The sequence below is a fragment of the Coenobita brevimanus genome, chromosome 110 (assembly GCF_032717465.1).
Source record: "Coenobita brevimanus isolate Jiangsu-jjx chromosome 110, ASM3271746v2, whole genome shotgun sequence".
NCBI classification, from domain to species: Eukaryota; Metazoa; Arthropoda; class Malacostraca; order Decapoda; family Coenobitidae; genus Coenobita; species Coenobita brevimanus.
Window position 1 is genome coordinate 36,238,334 of NC_137063.1, and position 15,086 is coordinate 36,253,419.

Genomic DNA, 15,086 nt, shown 5'->3' on the forward strand with positions numbered 1-15,086 from the left:
GTTGTGGGTTTGTGGAGGCTGCAGCAAGAAACTGGGTGCCTCTCATGTCTTGGTGATCCTTGACTTTGAGGACTTTGGTTTCTTGATGTAGGTGGTCTGTGGGTGTAGTAGCTGTGAAGCCTGTGATTATTTTTAGGGCCTTGTTCTGCATGGTCTGTAGAGTGATGTAGTGTGTTTTGGCAAGGTTAGGAGCCCAGGAAAGGCTTGCATAATTCATCACTGAACGTATGTATTATTTGTATACCGTGGCGGTGGTTTCTTTGTTGTGTCCGAATGGTGTATGGGCAAGTGACCTCATGGCATTGAGTCTTGGTGTTATTTTATTTTTAATGTTCGTGATGTGTTGTTTAAATGACATTGATGTACTGTATGTTACACAAAGGATTTTGGGTGAGTGTGTGTGTGGTAGGGGAGTGTTGTTTATGGTAATGTGTGGGATGTGACTGTGTTCTGCTGTCCAGTTTGTGAGAAGGGTCACTGTAGATTTGGCTGGGACTATTTTGAGCCTGTTTGTGGTGAACCATTCGTGTAGTGTGTTGAGGTAAGGTTGAATGATGTGTGCAGCTGTGTTTGCGTTTTGGTGCATACATGTAAGTGTTATATCATCTGCATAGGAAGCTATGTGTATCTGTGGCATGTGGGGTGTGGGTATGTCGTGCATGTAAAAGTTAAAGAGTGTAGGGGACAAAACAGATCCTTGGGGGATGCCGCGTGTGAAGTTTCTGGTGTTAGATTATTGACCGGCAAATGTTACATATGCACATCTGTCTGCCAAGCAGTTTGCCAGCCATCTTTTTGTGTTATTGTGCATGTTTGTGTTGAGTATTTTGTTTGTGAGGTTATGGCAGGGGATGGCATCAAAAGCTTTGCTGATGTCTAATGTGACTAGGAGTGTTCTGTGTGGTGGCCTAGCTGAATTCATGCCATCGAAAACTCTCTGTGTAAGGTTTGTAAGAAGGGTGGAAGGGTGTTTGTGAAGTGTAGTGGCCTAAAGCCATGTTGTGATTAGGCTAGGAGAATGTAAGGCGTGACTAGTTGTAGTATCAATCGTTCAGTGACTTTAGAGGGGGTGCAGAGGAGTGTGATAGGGTGGTGTGAGGACGGTAATATGGGGTCTTTGTTGGGTTTAGGGGTACTGATGATAATGCCATGCTTTCAGATGTTGGGTATTATGTTGTGTGGGTACCTGTAGAGTTTGATTTGTTGGTAAGCGCTTGTATGCCTTGTGGTCCAAGGTGTTTAAGGTCAATGTTGCTTATGTTGTCTGGTCCACAGGCAGATGAGTTAATGATGTGCTTCGTCTGGTTGTCAGTGAAAGGTGCATAGTCTGGGTCTGTGGGGAACTGTCTCTTACGTCGGATGATAAGTCGGTCTTCGGGATGGCGGTTTAGATGGCTGACTTGTGAAAAGTGATTGATGAGAGTGTTTGCTTGTTGTTTGTTTGAGGGTATTGTGTCTGTTGTTGTGATGGCAGTGTGTGATTGTGTGGTGTTGCTGTTGGAAAGTGTGGTGCTGTTTAGTGTATTGTAGAGTTTGCTGATGTTTGTTTTGTGGTCGTGTTTGAAGGTAATTTTTCCAGTTTAGTGTTTGCTGTTCTGGTATTTTATTGTTTATTTGAGTGTTGAGTTTTTGTATTTGTTGTACGGTGTCTTGTGTATGGGGTGTTGGGGAGTGTCATAGTGTGTCCTGTTGTCTGATGAGGCCTTGAATTTCTGGTGTGAAGTTGGGGTTGTCTCTCTTTCTGTTGCCTCTAGGGATGTGTCTTTTGTCTGCATCTTGTATAATTGTATTGAAAGTGTGCACAGCAGTGTTGATGTTTGTGATGGGTGTACTGTTTAGTGTTTCGAAATGTTGTTTTGTTTCAGTTACAAACGCCACCCAGTTGGCTGTCTTATAATTAGTGTATGTGTGTTTGTGAGCAGCTGGGGTGATTCTGGTTTTGATAGTGATGATGATTAGGTGGTGATCAGAACCTAAGGTTTTGACCACTCTCCAGGATGTAGTGGGGGCGAGGTTTGGGGAGCAGAAGGTGATGTCTGGGGATGATGGGAGGAAGAGGGCTTGGTGTGGGATATGGGTATGTTGGTCTAGACTGTTCAGTATGAAAAGATGATCTGTCTGGGATTGTAGTACCAGCCCTCTGTCTGTGCCAGGATTGTTGACATGCCAGGCCGATGACTTGGTGTTGATATCACCACCCAGGATGATGCTGGATACGTTAGTGATGTGGTGTATCTGTGGAGAGTAATTGTATGGTACTGTGAGGGACGATTGAGGGGGAATATATGTGTTAGCGATTGTTATGTGTGATTTGTTACCAGTGTGTATTTTAATTGACTGTGTTTCTGTTGTGGTGTCATGTGGGGGGAGAAGTGACTTTGTGTGTGCACTGGTATCTGCAATGTTGATGGATTTGTACACCAGGGTGATAAGTCCACCATCGTTGGCCCGGTCTTGTCGAATGGTGAAGTTATGAAATGTCGGTGTTTTCTGTGCTCTGTGTAGTTTTGTTTCTTGTAAGATGGCAATGTGTATGTTCTGTTGATTGATGAATTGTGTGATTGATGAATTGTGTGAGTTCTTGTTTTTGGTGTTTATGCCATGTATGTTTAACTGAAGGATTTTTATGTTGTGTGTGCGATGTGTGTTGGCTGCTGCAGCACAGGGGGGAGGTGGTGTGGGTGGAGGGGAAGGGGTAGGAGGAGGCTGTGATGGAGGTAGGGGTTGAGGTGAATTAGGATGGGTTGGAATGGGAGGAGTTGGGGGACTGGATGGTGTGGGAAGGATCGGTGGGTTTGGCTGTGGAGGTGCGAAGGAAGTAGGAGTAGGAATGGTGGGGGGCTTTGTGGGTGGGGGGAAGGTGCATAAGGAGCAGGTCCAGGTGTTTGTGTAATGTTTTCTGGATGCAAGTGTTGTGCAGGTGTAATGGGTCCAGTTCTTGCAGGAATTGCACTGAAATGAACCCTTTGTCTGTCGGCTCGACGTGATAGGTTTTGAGCATGTTGGACATATGTATTTAATGGTGGGTCCTGGCTTGCTCTCAATGTCCCCGGCTAAAAGAAGTCATCGAGAAATGACAGCCAGGGAGTCATTTCTCAGTAGAAAAAATGGTGTTGTTGTGTGTGTTGTGTTGGGAGATGTGGTACTTGACCGAGCGACCGAAGCCACTCCCAGGTAATCAGGGCCCTTGAGAGGCCAGAGGAGTTTGTGATGGTTTGGCCCCCATGCTGTCCTCGTCTTCTCTTCAACAGCCTCTGGGTGGTAGACCCACAACAAAGACGCCACTGCCCCAGGTCCCAAATGACTGTTTTTTGTAAATTGTGAACAGTTAAGAATGCTTTGTTAATTTTTGATGTTGTGTGGGAAGTGGCACAGACAGTGAGGGAGTTACTGAGAAGAGGCTAAAGACAGCTGTACGCCTCGTTCCCAACATCCTCGCAATATTGAACTTTAATTGTAAAACATCTTAATTTGCTTTCTGTTTAGTGTGTATATATACAAGTGCTACATTTATTTTATTATTATTATTATTATTATTATTGTGGAGGTATTCAGAGGTTAGTGAGAATGCATCATTAGTGATGGCAATGAAGTCGTGTTCAGGAGCATACAGTATTAGCTGCGCAGAAAAGACTCGTGTCGTATTTCATTTGGTTTGTTTAAGGATATCAGTTTAGGAAGTGAATGTGTTGTGTGGAGGTAATGAGACATCAGGAGCAAGTTACAGTAGTCTCACAACACACTGAGTCGAAATCGAATATGGGAAAATCCCATAACACCAGAGGTGTGGGGGATGAATCTGACTAGTATGGGGTACTTTTAGGGAAAATAAAATGCTGTCAATGTTCCTTGTAACTGATTTTTGAAAATCTGTTTGTGTTGTCTGTGATTTCAGTACATGCAGGCATTTGATTTGGGAATAAAGTGTATTCCTTCATTTATGGCCTATATATTTTCTTAAATGAATGAAAGAATGAGTTTTATTGACATTTATTGTTTTAAGTTCATTTCACAAAAAATAATACTTATCTCCATATACTGCTACATATTTATCGTACTTTACTGGAGATGAACATTAAGTCTCAAATTATTGTACAAAAGGAATCAGACAGTTCAGACTTCATAAACATAGTGTTAAGATGGCGCTGTGGTACGAAGTAAGTTTTTGCAAGGAAGGGATTGTTTGTTTTCTTGTCTTGTACCCTTCTTTTACATAAAAATAAACCAAATACAGGTACAGTACCGAATAGAGATTCTGAAAAGTGGACTTCATAACGTGTTAAGATGGAGTCATTTAACAAAATAACATTTTGTAAGGAAGTGGTTGTTAGTTTGTTTTCTTGTACCCTTCTTTTACATAAAAATAGAGAAACCAAAGACAGATATACAGTACTGAATAAAGATTCTGAAAGGTGAGTGCGTATTTGAGTGATAAATACCCATTTCAAGCAATCTTTCTGTAGTCTTAGTCAATACACTTTTTTTCTCAGAACTGCCCTTCCAGAATTAGGGTGCCTCTTTCACACTGAAGCATCTAATATGCCGTGAAATACAGTACTTCCTGCTCACGGCTCGAGTCCAGAGGCCATGATACCAAATGTCTGGACAAGTTGGCTGGCCAGCCAAAGATCTCGGGGACTTTTACGTCTGGATAATAGCAAGTAAATTCGGATAATGGTTTAATAAGGCCAAGGTTCAGTGTCCGGATAATGAACACATCCGGATACTGAGCGTCCGGATAAATGAAGGACTACTGTCCTGTATTTCACTTATCACTCATCACCCTAGAGCAGTACACTATATCTGGGACTTTTGGGAAAATGATGTGGGTCAGACTGAGGCGGAACACGGGGGGACAATAATGATGCTGCCAGCTCGTCACCAACCAACGCACGAACACACAATGCTTGGTGTCTTGAATTTATATTAATATTAATGTACAGTAGACCTCTTTTCTAATTTTTTAGCATTTAGAAAATACTGTACCTTATTGGAACAGCTTAATTTTAAACAGTTTCAAGTACAGTAATACCCTGATACATGGTACCCCTAGATGCGATACCCTGGCTTAACGATGGGGGTACAAATACCATCAAACCCCATCACGTGATAGCCGCGCCCCGGTTTAACGATGGGTCCTCCGCGTTGCATCCACAGGCGATAGGCCGAAATTCTGAATCGCGTATGTTTCAGCGGCCAGCTGAGCCCGCCCACCTCCCAGGATGCGCAGAAACACTCGCACAGACCCCACAGCCATCGCTCACCCCACGCTCACCCATATCATTCTTCTCGCACCGGCCATCTCAGAGTAAGTAACTCTCCTATGCTTGCCCACAACGCATCATGCTGCATCACCAACGTTCCGCAAGCTGCTATCGTAGTGCATTGTAACTGAGTATGAGCAGTGCCATAAGTAGAGCAAGGATACTAATCGTATGTGGAGTGCAATTTTGTGTGAATTTTATCCTAAATAAGTGTGATCATGGCTGGTAAGGGTGTCGCACATAATGGGGCTAGTGGTGGTGCTAGTGAAGGCCCTAGTTGGGGTGGTAGGCGGCGTGATAGTGTTGTTGCTGGTGATGGTCCCACGGTGTGTGTAAAATTCTCTCTCTAGAAGTCAAGCTTGATATTCTTAACCACTATACAGTAATCCGTCAGGCATGATCATGGCATACACAGTAGACTCCGTCATGCCACGATCGTGGCAGCCTTCAAATCTCCCGCTCCTGTGAGGATGGGAAGTTTGTTTTAGTTGAGGCTAGACATCATACATCAAGGCTTATGACTGGCCCATTGTTTCCCACTCTCTCTATAGCTATCTAATCATGTCCCAACTTTTATTACTGGGTCAAATAGAGAGCAATATGTCTGCCATCTTTGCCTGTGAGTGAGTGGAAATCGGATACATGCTACTGTATATATTACTATTTTTAGTAAATTTATAGGTGAAGTAGCTAATATATATATATGTCCACCGGTAAATGAGTATTTCAGGCATAAGTTGTGACATACGACATTATATGAGAGTGCTGTTTGGGACTATTATTGACGGAAATAAGTGAGTGTGGACATGCTACATGTGCCCCAAGTGTAACAAGGGATTTTGCCCAGAATGCTAACCTAGCTACCACGAGGGGCTCAGGGAATAATCTGTATGTCTTCTAGTAATGTCTATACACCTGGATGACTTCGAATACCAGAAGATTTCATGTCTGTACACATATTACACAAGTTGTATTTTCTTTACGTTTATGGACAGCAATAGCGCTTTTTTTATTTAATTTTTTATGTCTGCCCACAATCATTATTCCTTCTTTCTGATTATATCATGGCAAAGAGCAGCTGCTAAGCTTTCAAATGATATTTTGTTACCCCATACTTTGTCTAATATTTTGCGTGAAAAAAAGAGCGAACAAAAGAGACCAGTTTCAAAGATCCTGCTTGTTTTTTATGTACAAAGTCAGACGGTGCCACGAAATTTAAAAAATGGAGAATAGTGGTTAAGCACCACAACAAAGGTGAAGGTGTGTGAACTATTGCCTCGGCTCTTCACTTGGCCCAGTCGACTGTCTCCACCATCATCAAAAAGAAGAAGGCCATTAAAGCTGGTGCTAGGGAGGTTGAAACCTCATCCGCCTCCCGTATCACCCGCCAGCGAGAGCCTGCGATGGAGGAGCTGGAGCGGATGCTGTGCACATGGGTGGAGGATCAGAACTGGCGGCAGGCACCCATGAGCCAGGCAATTATTTACACTAAGGCTCTCTTGCTATGGGAGGAAATCAAGGTGAGGTGGGATCTTGATGCTTGCCAGACCTTCAAGGCAAGCCACGGGTGGTTTGACCGCTTCAAGAGGTGAGCTAATCTCAACCACGTGAAGATGTACAGTGAGGCAGCGAGTGCAGATACGGTGGTAGCGGCAACATTTCCTGACGAACTGAAATGCATCATCACAGAGGAAGGGTATAGTGCGAAGTAGGTTTTGAATTTTGATGAGACTGGGCTCTTTTGGAAGAGAATGTCCTCCAAGACATATCTGGCAACAAAAGAAAAGTCTTCACCTGGGTTCAAGGCCTCAAAGGACTGGCTTACATTTCTGCTGGGGGACAATGCCGAGGGTGACCTGAAGTTGAAGCAGCTTCTTGTCTACCAATCCAAGAACCCCAGGGCTCTGGTGGGGTATGTTACAGAAAACCTTGGGGTGATTTGGATGTCAAACAAGAAGGCCTGGATGACTTCCAATATCTGTTTGTCACTTCCACTCATACCTCTTTTGTGTCCTGAAGAGGTATGCCTTGAGGGAGAATTTGGCAAACAGATTTCTCTTGGTGGTAGACAGTTTGCCTAGCCACCCTCCTGCGATGAAGGAATGGTCAAGCAACATAGAAGTGGTCTTCCTGCCCACAACACCACATCTTTCTTGCAACCCATGGACCAAGGGGTGATTGCTGCATTCAAAGTGTATTAACTCCACCGCACTATGCAGCAATTGGTAAGGGCCTGTGGCAGTGATGACAGAACAACAGTGCAGCAGTTCTGGAAGGGCTACAATATACACCACGCCCTAGAGAACATCACTGCAGCGTGGAGTGAGGTTTGCCAGGCCACCATGAACAGTGTGTGGCAGAAGCTGTGGCCAGAATGCGTGCACTCCTTCACCACTTACCTGAGGGCATGCAAGCTTCACAGTGCAACTTGTGTGGCAGGACATACTGGAATTGTCGCACAAGGAAGGCTTCTGGAAGGTTGATGAGGATGACATGGAGGAGGTTCCCAAAAGCCACAGGAAGGAGCTTAGCAACGAGGAGCTCCTCAATATTAAGATTCAGGGGGCACACTAGGAGGCACAGGAGGAGGAGGTCATCCCTGAAGTGCTAGTCCTCAGTACGGCAATTCTGAGGGAGATGCTGACCATGCTGGATGAAATAATTGCACAGATGTGCACACACAACCCTCTCCCAGAACGAACCAGGGACACCGCTAATCAGCTGGAGGAGGAGATGAAGGTGTACAGGACAATGCTGGAGGAAAAGACGAGGGTGGCCAGGCAGACAACAATCACTGCCTTCTTCAAACACGACCCCACCACACCAGCAAGCCACAAAGGATCTCCCCAGCCCTCAATGAGTAGAGCATCTCCCCAGCATTCAACCAGCAGAGCATCTGCCCAACCTTCAACCAGCAGAGCATCTCCCCTGCCATCAACCAGCAGAGAAACACCCAGGATCTCCTCCTGCTGAGGACGTGCTCAGCCCGTAGTGCTGGACCTAACCCCCAGCCAATCCCCCTCTCCCATTTCACCTGTCTCCACCAATGCACTCCATCACTCCATCGCTGCTTTCCTCGCCCCAGCCTCCATCTCCCTCACCACTTCAGCCACTGTCTCTGTTTTCCTCACCACAATGTGAGCCACCGCATCTGACTCCATCGCTACCACATCGGTCATCGCAGCAGTCTCCCTCGTCACCTCACTGGTCATCGCAGCTATCTCCCTCACCACCTTCTCTGACATTGCACTGCACTCCATCGCCACCCCCAGAGCCATCGCAAAGCATATCATTGCCACCGCCTAAGCCATTAAGTTGCACCCTATCGCCACTGCCTGCCTCATCGCATCGCACCTCATTGCCACTGCCTGAGCCATCGCATCGCACCCCATCGCCACCGCCTGCCTCATCGCATCGCACTCCATCGCCACCCCCAGAGCCAGTGCATGTCTCCCGCTATGATCACCCCAACTCGCCAGGCTTTCCCCTACTCTGACCCTCTCCTACAGATGGGGTTTGAGGGCTTTGAGGAGAAGGATTGAGTTGTAGGGAGCACCACATGTCCCCTAGCCTCAGGGGGGATAGCAAGAATGATGACCAGGACTGGACATGGACTTACAAGAAGTAAGTTGATGAGAGGTGTTTGAGATTTTCTAATCTATTCCTTATGATTTTCAGGGTCTACTTGTTGGTTTCAGTGAGTTATTTACAGGTGTTAGGCTTAGGTTAGCTTCCTTGACAGCTGTTAGGCCATATAGATTGGCTTTAAACTCGTTCTTGGGCTCATTGGGTGCGTTTTGGGCTTGGTTTGGGGGGAAACCCAAGACTGGTAAACGCTCCACATTACTTTACATGTTAAGAGTACCCTGATATATGACACCCCGCCTAATGATGGGGTTTTACCTAACCAGTTACATCGTTAAACCGGGGTATCCCTGTATCTGATACATCTCTATTTTTGTGACAAAAACCATCACATTAATAATTAATCATGTTTGTGAGTGTTTAATGGACAAAATTTCTCTGGTAATATGAACAATTTGACAATGTTGAATTTTATGCTAAATCAATGATTATCTGCAGAAATATGCCAAATTTAGCATAATTATGCTAAATCTGGTCACGCTGCACTCTATGACGGACTGATAAGAAGCGCTCAGCACTGTCAGTTTTTGTTTTTCAGTCTTCTTTTTGTATATCCACCACATCCTCTTTGTGTGTGGTAAGGATGTGGATGCAGATGCAGATGTTTAATAAATCGCAAATGCCAATGTGGATTTTTGTATTATCACAAACACAGATGCAGATGCAGATGAGGATGCATTTTTAAAAAATGATGCGGATGTTTTGCACAGGTGGATGTAGATGCAGATATCTGATACATCTTTAGTAAACAGTAATCTCTCGATTATCCAAACAGCTATTACCCGGATGCTGTGATCCAGCTGTTCAAAACCGTTATTCGTACATTTTTTCATAATATCCTGACAAAATGCCGACACTCAAGAGGAAATTATGGCCACAAGAACATTTTCGCACCCAGCCGGGTGGGAATAGCCTTTTGGAACCGCCCTGTCTGGCTGGTTAGTTCACCCAACATCCACTAGAGATCCCCTTGATCGTTCTCAGTTCCCATGCAGCGACAGTGTAGTAAACAGCTCCTCTCACAGTTGTTATGGCAGTGCACATGGTGGTTCCTGTGGATGTTCTCTACCTGCTTCAGGCCTTGCTATTCCTTGCATGCCTCTTCCCAGGGCGTGTGATGATGGCCCCTCCACCAGGGAAAACTATGAGGGTAGTGCTGACTCTTTACATGCGGGAGATCCTGGGAAAGATTGATGCACAATGGTCGAATCATGAGTGCTGATGTTGATTTCATTCTGGCTTACTGTTCGGTACCTTGATTTTATTCTACTGGCAAACCCCAATTTACGATACCCTTAGATGCAATACCCTGGCATACTGATGGGACAGAAATACCACCCTACCCCGCCTATCGTAGGCCTACCCCCAGTTTTGCAATGGGTTTTTATTTCATTTTTACCAGTTTTGATGATTTTTGGACTTAAATTTTGTCTTTAGGTTGATTTATAAACTGTTTTTAGACCTAGATGAATGTGTTTTAGCTGCAGGTGGAGTGAACACCATCATCAAGGGTACGGATTCCCACCCACCAGAAAAGGAACAATGCAGTGTGGACAACTAGGTGACTCAACAAAGAATATTTCATGCTTGACCACTGAACATCTAACCTATCATGGAATCATCATCACCCGGACCTCCTTTCACAACCTAGGGCAGGGTGAGGAGTAGTAATGTCCAGACAGCCCAAATCTGCCCAATCCAATGGACCATGCTTCCATTCACTGATCATTCAAGCCCCTGGAATCCTGGCTCTATTGGATACGCCAAAAACACTCACCACATTCTGTAGCTTCACAAAAAAGTATTCGATTGAGTCAATCCGGAGTCTGCCACGTTAAAAAGCGGTGCCAAATCCCTGATCACGCACTTCTCACAACATTCATCCAGCCAGCTCGATCTCTTGTCAGTTCCCTAGCCTCACCGACTTCCATACCTCTCTTCCTCATACACTCATCCACCATATCTATCCACAACACCAAGACTCAATGCCTTGAGGTCACTTGCCCATACAAGACTCGGACACAACAAAGAAACCACCATCACAGTATATAAACAATACATACGTTCAGTGATGAATTATGCAAGTCCTGCCTGGGCTCCTAACCTCATCAAAACACACTACAACACTCTATTGACCATACAGAACAAGGCCCTAAAAATAATCACAGGCTGCACAGCTACTACACCCATAGAACATTTACATCAAGAAACCAAAGCCCTCAAAGTCAAGGATCACCAAGACATGAGATGCACCCAATTTCTTGCTGCAGCCTCCAACAACCCACAACATCCATTATATTACATGGCAGCACATCCACCCACACCAACACAACATACACTCTTTGAGAGCTCTGTGGGAAAGCCCGGTCTCGGCCATGGCCTTCCTAAAGGACTCGGGGCTGTTCAGCCAGACTGCCTATGGAACAACAACAACAACCTTCTCCTTGGTCTACCTTGCCTCCTCCCTCCTTCAAATTCGCTCATATATACCTTTTTCACCACTCTATTATTATCCATTCTCTCCACATGACTGTACCATCTCGGTACACTCTCTTCGATTCTTGTGTCCACTGACTTCCTTACTCCACATCTTTCACAAATCACATTATTTCATATCCTATCCACCCTCTGTACTCCACATACATTCCTCAGCAGTCCCATCTCCACTGCTCTTACTCTTACCTTTTCATTTTCATGCCACACCATAGTCTCGCATCCATAGGTTAGAGTTGGCACTAACACTCCTTCATGTAAGCCTCGTGCAGCTGCAACATTCAAGCCTCTGTTTCTTATCAAGGCCTTCATTGCACCAGCCACCTTTCTTCCTTGTGTCACTCAACTTTCAATTTCTTTTGCACATTTTCCTCTCTCTTCTATCACTGTACCCAGGTACTTGAACTCTCTCACCAATTCCAGTCTCTCTCTCCATTCAATGTAACATCTCACTGAGAGCCACCTTCTCTATCAATAATCATCACTTTACTCTTTTCTACATTTACTTTCAAGGCATGATGCTCACAGACATCGGCAAAACTCTGCACTAGCCTACCAAAGTTCTTGTCCTGTGTTTGCAAGCAGTACTGCATAATCAGCATACAACAAATTTGAGCTATTCCATCCATCACCATTCATTACCAAAGCCATCCCTATCTCCATTACTTGTGTTTTTACTTCTCTCATCACGTCATGCATATATATATATATTGAACAATCACTGTCGCACGCCCACACCGATCGTGAACCATTCACTTAGATGCCCATTAACCCCTACACATGCCTCACTACCATTATAAAAACTCTTGAGAGCACCTAGCAGCTTACCATCTACACCATACATGTGCAAAACTTTCCACAATCCCTCTCTGTCTACTTTGTCATATGCTTTTTCCAGATCCATGAATGCCATAAACACCTTATGGTCCTTCTCACAAGCCTTCTCTGCTAAATGTCTCACTGCAAATATTTGATCCACACATCCTCTGCCACTCCTAAAGCCAACCTGTTCATCACTCACTAGGACTTCTGAGATCTCTCTTACTTTCTCTATCATGGAATACATAATAATAATTTTAAATAAATATTAATAATTATGAAAGTCTTAGAGTGTAAATATTTCATGCACTGATGAAAACTGTGACACTGATAAATCATGTGTTTACATTCGACCTGTTTAAGGGAAAACACTTTGAAAATACTATGGAATTTCTAAATAAATGTTGAAAAATTAGAGGGAAGAAAATAAAGGAGCTCAGCAACCAGAAGAGTAACAAAAATGACATAAAGAAAGGCTGTTGAAAAGGCTATCCTGATCGCATTATCGGTCAAAAAATCATGTGTTTACATTCAGATTGTTCAAGGGAAAACACTTTGAAAATAAGAAGGAATTTCAAATTAATGTTCGAAAACGAAATGTAAAAAAGAACCTACGCTATTTTACGGGTTTGTAAATGGTAAAATGAAAGTTAAGCACAGTATAACACAACTGAGAGATGGAGATGAAACTTAAGAAAGAGAAGAAGATATGTGTGAAATAATGAACAACAAGCTGCAGTCAGTCTATGTGCTGGATAAGGAATTTAATGATCCTGAAATGGAACCCAGGATGACATGAATGGTGGAAATTGCAGTTGTCATGAATGAAGTGTTACAGCTGATGAGGGACTTCAAGGACTTGGATGTGAGGAGAGCAATGGGCTCAGATAGTGTGGCGGGATGGATCCTGATGGAACCTATCTATCTGTTTATTCCCAGACATTTTAATTCTGCAAGGGCTGGCTACAAACAAATCGCCTCCATGTTGCCCTGTCCCCAGCCATTTCACTGCCCTGCTCCCAGCTCACACCCCCCACTCTCATATACCTTTCCACTCCATCTCTCCATCGCATCCTTGGTCTCCCCCTCCCTCTCCCCTCTCTCCACCTCACTCACATACACTCTCCTTATCAGTCTCTCACTGATGAATTGTGCTAACCAATTAGTGTAGACTGTTTGTGTGATCATTAAGAGCTCTAAGGAAAATGGACAGTTATGTAAAGACTGGAAAAGTGCAAATACTGTCCCAATCTTCAAGGGAGAAAATAGGGAAGATCCACTCAATTACAGACCTGTATCACTTAATAGTGTTGTTTGTAAAATCTGTGAGAAAATTATTATATTTATATGAAAATGAACTCATAACACCAAGCCAATCTGGTTTTAGGGAGGGAAGATCTTGTGTTACTAACATATTAAGTTTCTATAGTAGGGCAACAGATGTCATACAAGAGAGAGAGAAAGGAGTGGGCAGATTGTGTGTATCTAGATCTCAAGAAAGCATTTGACAGGGTGCCCTAGAAGAGACCGCTGTGGAAGTTGAAGACATTCGGAGGAGTGCATCGTTTTCGTTTTCGTTTTGTAGGCTCTAACATGCTTGCATGTATCGGCCTTGGTCACCTAATGGTGGCTCTCCATGCTGCTCAACCTATGGCAGCCTCCCTGTTCAGTCCCTTAACCCTGAGGTCACACTTAATGACCTCGTCCCACATCTCTTTCGGTCTACCCCTCACAACCCCATCCCCAGTATTAACACTTCTCACCTTCTGCACCCAATTATCATCCCCCATCCTCTCCACATGCACAAACCATCTCAATCTACCTCTCCTCATCACAGCACCAATAAACTCCAGTCCCATCCTACCTCTTAACTCTTCCATCATAAACCCAGTCCCCCCAGGCCTTGCATGCAGGGACGCAATGCACATCCACCTAATCATTGTCATTTCTGTACGTTTGAGCCTGTGATTATCCTCTTCCTTTACTGCCCAGGTCTCACCACCATTCAGCATCACACTCCTAACAAATGCTGCATACAAAGACCCTAACACACAGGAAAAGTCCTCTCAATGTCAGGAGAGACAACAGCTTCCTGCATGGGAAACTATAAAAGTGGATGGAAGATTATCTGCTAATGGTAGGTAGGGGCACTTACCATCCACTCACTCAATGTAGTGCTGCTTTGAGTGTCTGCCCTTTCCTCTCTTCCATCCTTCCTCTTCTGTCTTTCTTTCCTTCACACTTTCCTCTTTCTTCTGCCTAGGGGTTTCTGCCTGTGGGTGACTTTACACTCCCTCTTCTGTCTTTGTTTCCTTCATTCTAACCTCTTCCTTCTGCCTATGAGTAACTCTACACTGAGTGACAACACAAGTGGTTTCCTGTACCCCAGGAAACCATTTATTATGCTGGGTGGTAACCACATTACCAAATTATGGCGACTAGTGGTTTAGTGGGTAATTAAGGTGCTCCAAACGGGTTCCCTGTGTAAGTTGATATCCAAGGGGTGGTTGGGGTTTACTGCTCATGTAATGCCACTCAGAAATGAGTGAGGCTGGTCACTCTCATCTTAAATGTCAGGACCAACTTGCCTGGCCCGGGGTTCCTACGTTCCTCATGGGAAAGCATAGGATTGGATGAAGGATGGATGGAAGGTAGATGAGAACAGTCATACGGGACAAGGTTTCACAATGGAAAAATGTGACCAGTGGAGTACCCTAGGGTTCTGTCTTAGCCCTAATAATGTTTCTGACATATATAAATGATCTACCAGAAGGTTTGAATAGTAACATGAGTATGTTTGCAGATGATGCTAAAATCATTCATTCATTGCCAGACGCCATGTATCCCAAACGGGGTAACCAAGGG

The 15,086-nt window shown here is 44.4% G+C and overlaps 1 protein-coding gene across 2 annotated transcripts in view; it reads right to left on the reverse strand.

Annotated features, from left to right (window-relative positions):
* The window catches only part of LOC145417333 (cysteine protease ATG4B-like), a 387,500-nt gene that overhangs the window by 253,015 nt on the left and 119,399 nt on the right, over positions 1-15,086 (reverse strand). The window lies entirely within an intron of this gene.